Here is a 7,374-nt window from a genome sequence, read left to right on the forward strand (position 1 = left end):
AATCCCAGCACTCAGGATGCAGAGGCAGGTGAATCTCTGAGTTTGAGGCCAGCCTGGTCTACAGTGTGAGCTCCAGAGCAGCCAGGACTATACAGAGAAACCCTGTCTTGGGGAAAGAAAAAAAAAAAAAAAAGCAAAAGTAAGGCATGGAAACTGAGTGTGGTGTTGCATGCCTTAATCCCAGCACTGGGAGGCAGAGGCAGGTGGATCTCTGTGAGTTCAAGTCCACGACAGCCAAGGCTACACAGTAAACCCCTGTCTCTCAAAACAAAACAAAACAAACAAACAAGCATGGTGGCTCATATGTATAATCCCAACACATGGACAGCTGAGGCAGGAGGATGAAGAATTCAAGGCCAGCCTGGGCTACATAGAGACCCTCCTTAAAACAAAAAGTTATGTGGGCTGGAGAGATGGCTCAGAGGTTAAGAGCACCCTCTGTTCTTCCAGAGGTACAGAGTTCAATTCCCAGCAACCACATGGTGGCTCACAACCATCTGTAATGAGATCTAGTGCAAAGATCTCTTTTTTTTTTTTTAGAGACAGTGTTCTCTGGGTAGCCTTCGCTGTCCTAGACTCACTTTGTAGACCAGGCTGGCCTCGAACGCACATCGATCCACCTGCCTCTGCCTCCCGAGTGCTGGGATTAAAGGCGTGCGCCACCACACCAGGCACAAAAAGTTTTAAAAGATTTATTTTGTGTTTCCATGTGTGTGGTACCCACAAGGGCCAGAAGAGGGCCGTGGATCCCCTGGAGCTGGAGTTACAGGAGGTTCTGAGCTGCCCAAAGTGGATTCCGGGAATGGAACTCTGGTCCTTTGCAAGAGCAGCTAGTGCTTTTAACTGAGGCGCCTTCCCAACGCTTTACCCTGTGAGTCATTATGAATTCATTTTTCTGTAGGACATCCAACCAATCTGGCACTGTATGTTCTTTATCACACTGCACTGAGCGCTTCGATAGGAAACCAGGTGATCCACCACAGGGCTCGCTGTGATGTTCTAATTAGTAACCCATTTCAGTAGCAAACGTATTTGTGTCTTCGTCAAGACGGATCTTAATGTCAAGCAAATTTACAGTGCTTCAAATTGGGCTCCTTTTCCTAATTTTATGTTTAAATTTTATTTATTTTGTGTGTATGAGTAATGCCTGAGTGTATGTATGAGGTGTGGATACCCTGGAACTGTGACTACAGATAATTGGGAGTTGTCATACACGTGCTGGGAACCAAACCTGGGTCCTCTGCAAGAACAGTAAGTGCTCTGAACCGCCAAGCCATCTCTCTAGGCCCTGAAATTTATTTGTGTGTGTGCGTGAATGCCTGTGTCTGTCTGTCTGTCTCTCTCTCTCTCTCTGTATGTGTGTGTGTGTGTACATACGTGTGGGTGGTTGAGGACTGTAGAAGAAAGCATCTGATTCTTTGGAGCTAAGTTACATTAGGTTATGAGCTGCCTGGTGTGGGTGCTGGGAAATCAACTCCTCCCTGGAAAGCCAGCAAGTGCTCCTAACTGCTGAGGGATCCCTCCGCCCCCCAGCTGTGCACCTCTTAAGGCCTTCTGCATCACCTTGATGTTACTTTATTACTTGAATCTGGGCCGTCTCAGCCCATTAAAAAAATAAGTGTGTTTACGATGCTCAGTGGTTAAGAGCACTTGCTGCTCTTTCAGAGGTCGCAGGTTCAACTCCCGCCATTCACATGACAGCTCACAGTAACTCCCGTCCCAGGGGACCCAGTGCCCTCTTCTGGCCCTCTCTGACACCAGAAGTGCTTATGGTGCACAGACATGAATGTAGGCAAACCACCCATGAAACACAATAATAAATAAAAGTGTGTTTATTAAAGGGTTCCCCCTTTTGCTTAGGTCTTGAAACACAATGTGTTTTCTTCTTTGGCCCTGAGAGCTGGCACACATTAGAGGCTCTTTTGCTCACAGTTTTAGTCCCCTATGTAATGCAGGAGTAAACTGCATGAAAGGCTTCCCGGGAAGGAGACCCCCAAATCAGATGTCCAGGTTTCCCCTTCCATCTCCTCTCACTGCAATGCTGTCTCCCAGAGTCCTGCCTTCCACACTTCACTCTCGCTACTTACTTTGTTCTCTTCTCCAGTGGCTCAGCAGCCTCAGACTCCTTAGACTGGCATTTCAGCCACCTTTGTATTAACAGTCAGTTGCCCAAAGGCAGAAATCAGATAAAAAAAATTTTTTGGCTCCCCACACTGGTTCCCTTCTTTGAATATTCCGCCTACTCAAATTCTAGTTAGTTAGGCCGCTCTCTGAAGATGTCATAAAGATTCGTTTTTGAAAATCTGATTTCCTTTTTAATCTGTTTTCCTGGAAGCATGCATTTTCCCACAAATCACCCCATAGTATTCAGCAAAGGAAGTCTGGGTCCCGGCATTAAGCCATGTCTGCTTCCTGATTCCTCTCATTTCATCTACCTCGAACAGTTTATATGGATTAAAAACTACTAACAGATGTCTCCACAACATCTGTTTTTTGGTTTTTGTTTTGTTTTGTTTGTTTGTTTGTTTGTTGTTTCTTGTTTCTCTGTGTAGCCTTGGCTGTCCTGGACTAGCTTTGTACACCAGGTTGGCCTCTGAACTCACAGTGATCCTCCTGCCTCTGCCTTCCTACTGCTAGGATTAAAGGCGTGTGCCACCATACCTGGCTCAAATTTTTATTTTTAAATTTACGAGTGTGCATCTATATGTGTGCATATATTTTTGTTTTGTTTTTGTTTTTGTGTTTTGTTTTTTTGTGAGTGGGTATCCAAAGGAGACTGTTGATATAAGGTTATTGTGTAATTCAAATGCTGATTTCTGTACCTCCCCCCATATCTGGTTGCAAGCCTTGCTCTGAGAATCTCCTTTTTTTTTTTTTTTTTTTTTCTTATTTTATTTATTTATTTATTATTATTTTATTTATTAATTTATTCTTGTTACATCTCAATGGTTATCCCATCCCTTGTATCCTCCCATTCTTCCCTCCCTCCCATTTTCCCCTTCTTCCCCTCCCCTATGACTGTTCCTGAGGGGGGATCTACCCTCCCCTGTATATGCTCATAGGGTATCAAGTCTCTTCTTGGTAACCTGCTGTCCTTCCTCTGAGTGCCACCAGGTCTCCCCCTCCAGGGGACATGGCCAAACGTGAGGCACCAGAGTACATGAGAAAGTCATATCCCAGTCTCCACTCAACTATGGAGAATGTTCTGACCATTGGCTAGATCTGGGTAGGGGGAGAATCTCCTATCTTAATGTTGTATAAACTCTACTCCCCAATTGTCCCCCTGATATGTCAATAAAGCAGCTTACAGCCAATCGATGAGCAGGGAAGAGAATAGGGCTAGACTTCCTGCCAGCCTGGGGAGGAGGAGTTATAAGAGGAAGCAGGGGATTCAGTAGGGGGACTTAGCCTCTGGTAGAGGTTAGATAAAGATCAGCAGGAAGGGGCTGGAGCCTAGGAAAGCTAGTATTGCTGGGAGTAAGACAAAATAACAGAGAAGCTTAAGAATAGATTTAAGGGCTGGAGAGATGGCTTAGTGGTAAGAGCACTGACTGCTCTCACAGAGGCCTCAGGTTTGATTCTCAGCACCCAAATGGCAGCTTACAACTCTTTGTAACTTCAAGATCTGACACCTTCACAGAGGCATACATGCAGGCAAAACACCAATGCACATAAAATAAATATTTAAGAAAAAAATAGACTTAAACTGCTCAAGATTGTGTTGTAAAGCTTATTTATAAACAAATATAAGAGTCTCAATTATTTGTCTGATAGCCAAGTTAAGAAAGAAGCTAAGAGAGGGGCTGGAGAGATGGCTCAGCAGTTAAGGACATTGATTGCTCTTCCAGAGGACCTGAGTTCAATTCCCAGCAACCGAGTGGTGGCTCACAACCATCTAGAATGTGATCTGATGCCTTCTTCTGACCTGCAGGTGTGCATGCAGGCAGAGCACTGTATACATAATAATCAATGTTTTTTTTTTAAATAAGCTAAGAGAAACAAACATAGTTTTATAAAAATAACGTCCACAGCAGACGGAAGACGGTGTTGGAATGACGTGGAGCTGGAGTCACAGGCTAGCCTGGTATTCTGATACGAAGAGGCGGATCCGCAGCTGAGAGTACTTGTTCTTGCACCCACATGGCAGCTCACAATCCCAGTGTCAGGGGATCTGACAGCCTCTTCTGATCTCAGTAGGTAGCGGACACACCGGTGGTACACAGACATACTTGTGAGGAAAACAGACATACGTAACAACAGAAACACTTATTACATAAAATATGAAAAAGGGGGTTTTCTTTTTGTTGTTTTGTGTTTTTAGAGGTATCTCAGGAGCTGCAGAGATGATTCTGTAGTTAGGAGTACTCACCACACTGCCAGGGGACCCGAGTTCAGTTCCCAGCACCTACAGCTCAGAACTGCCTGTAACTCCAGCTCCAACAGATCCAACACCCTCTTCTTGCCTCCTTGGCACCCGCACACAGAGATATACATATAATATTTAATTAAGAGAGGCTGGAGAGATGACTCAGTGGTTAAGAGCACTTTCTACTCTTCCAAAGGACTTGGGTTCATTGGGTTCAATTCCCAGCACCCACATGGCAGCTCACACCTGTCTGTAACTCCTGTTCCAAGGGATCTCTGACATCCTCACACCAATGCACATAAAATTTAAAAATTAAGCCGGGCGTGGTGGCGCACGCCTTTAATCCCAGCACTTGGGAGGCAGAGGCAGGCGGATCGCTGTGAGTTCGAGGCCAGCCTGGTCTACAAAGCGAGTCCAGGACAGCCAAGGCTACATAGAGAAACCCTGTCTCGAAAAACCACAAAAAAAATTTAAAAATTAATTATTTTTAATAAATTTCAATAAGAATAGTAATAAGGCCAATCGATGGTGGTGCACACCTTTAATCCCAGCACTCTGGAGGCAGAAGCAGGTGGATCTCTGTGAGTTCAAGGCCAGCCTGGTCTAAAATACATGGACAGCCATGACTACACAGAGAAACATTGTCTCAAAAACCAAAAGAAAAAAAAAGAAGACAAACTTTTAAAAAGGAGAAAGCTCAAACTTTATGTGCTTTAAAGTAGAATTATCTCAGGCCCCACAGATAATTTTTTCCATGTTCCTACTTACAGCAAAATACCACTCACAGTTGTTCCCTTCCTCCAACCATGTCCTTTGCTGTGACACTAACTTCCTCCATCTTCCACGAAATCTTTCCCAGTTCAAACACTACAGTCCTCCTTACAGTACCCCCATCCAGCTCAGGCCTCTGTGCTGTCTTGTTTGTCCTCATTACCCTTAATAGCACCTGTGATTAGACTGTAAATAAATTATTAAGTACATTTATTTGTCTGTTTATGTTTCCTTTTGTGCATTACAATTTCCTTAATGGAAGGCGTCTGCCCCTGACTCACCGCGGCATTAACACAGTCCAGACTTGTCTCTGGTGCATGAGATTTAATTATGACCCAGTGGATGAGGGGCTGGATCAATAAATCCTAAGCTGATGAGAATATAAGCATGCTAACTACCATGGTGACTAACGACCATGGCTGACCCACAGGAGCTACCCTCGAGGTGAGGGTGAGGGTGGACTGAAAACGGAGCTCAGTTCTAACCCTGAAGAATGAGGGAAAGATTCTCCTCCTTTTCTTTAAGCAATTGCTTCAGGAAAAAAAAAAATTTAGGTTCTTTCTCTGTCTCAAAATGGGTGTGTGTTCCTTTATTCTGTTCACTCAAAATTCTAGTTGCCTAGGTAGTCCTTGGAGGACGACAATCAGATTGATTTTTGAAATCTTATTATTTCTGAAATCTTATTACAACAGCATGCATAAACCTATTAAATACTCATATGCGAATTTATTCTTTTCTATTAAATGTCTTTTTAATATGAAATACATCATTATATTACAAAATATTTCATTACATATGGACAGAGAGACCTGTATTCTGATGAACTGTAACAGGGCCCTGTTTCCCTCTGGATGGCGAGGAGCCTAACTTCCCTCAAAGCCTGGCTCCCACTGGCAGAACTGTATCTTTCATATAGAAAGCTTATTTTTCCATTGTATAAGACAAATTATCTGATGCAGATGGTGATCTAATTATCAGGTGAGTTTAGAATAAACAAATGGTGCAGTCCAGTTCACTTACTGGCAGGACTAATTAAGGACTAATTACGGTGACTCTTGAGAACTCTGCATAGCGGGTTGTATTTGCATAGCTGCGGAAAAGGATGAGATTGGCCTCTGTCTGTGCAGTCTCGTACTGTATTACTTGTGACGTGTGTTACACTCTGGCTTAAAGCAGGACAGTGGTGGCCCACACCTTTAATCCCAGTACTCAGGAGGTAGAGGCAAGCAGATCTCTGTAAGTTCGAGGCCAGCCTGGTCTACAAAGCAAGTCCAGGAGGACAGCCAAGGCTATTACAAAAAGACCCTGTCTTGAAAAAATAAAACAAAACAAAAAACCAAAAACATTCTGGCTTAAGACCTATTAAAGCCGTTTTCTTTCTGATTTGCCTCTGTAAAGCTTTCTGGGTGGAGAAAATGTCTTGTTTTAAGCTGGGAGCCTATGAGATGGCTCAGCAGGTAAAGGCATTTGCTGCCAAGCCTGAGCACCTGAGTTCAATTCCCAAGAGCCACGTGGTTGAAGGAGGGAATGAACTCCCCCACATTATCCTCTGACCTTCATGCACATGTGCACTCCTACACACATGCAATGAAGAAACAAGTGTAAGAAAAAAAATACATATAGTACCTGCCTATAATTCCAGCACTTGGGGGCTTAGGCAGAAGGATGCATTTGAGCCAACTTCTACACCCTCAGACTCTGTCCCAGAAAACAACTAAGACAAGGGCTGGAGAAATGGCTCAGAGATTAGAAGCACTGGCTGCTCTTCCAGAGGTCCTGAGTTCAATTCCCAGCAACGTGGTGGCTCATGACCATCTATAATGAGATATGGTGCCCTCTTCTGGCCTGAAGATGTACATGCAGGCAAAACACTGTGTACATAATAATAAATAAATCTTAAAAAAAAAAAAAAGACAAAACTATTTTCCCAACACTGAGCAAAGTAGGAAAAATTATTTTTCTTGAGGACAAAACAAATATGAAGCAAAAATAAATAAATAAATAAATAAATAAATAAATAAAAAGCACATCCAACAGAAATGAAGATGAAATAATAACCATAGATTGATCCATGTTCATAAGTTGGAGCAATTTGGTTGTATTTTTTATTTTCTCATCCCATGAAGAAAAAAATTAGAGCTACAGAGTTAACTAGACCTACTCAGTAGAATGTGATACTTTTTTCTTTTTGAAACAGAGTTTCTCTATGTAGTCATGGATGGCCTAGACTCACTGTG

Source organism: Acomys russatus, chromosome 32, assembly GCF_903995435.1.
Source record: "Acomys russatus chromosome 32, mAcoRus1.1, whole genome shotgun sequence".
NCBI lineage: Eukaryota > Metazoa > Chordata > Mammalia > Rodentia > Muridae > Acomys > Acomys russatus.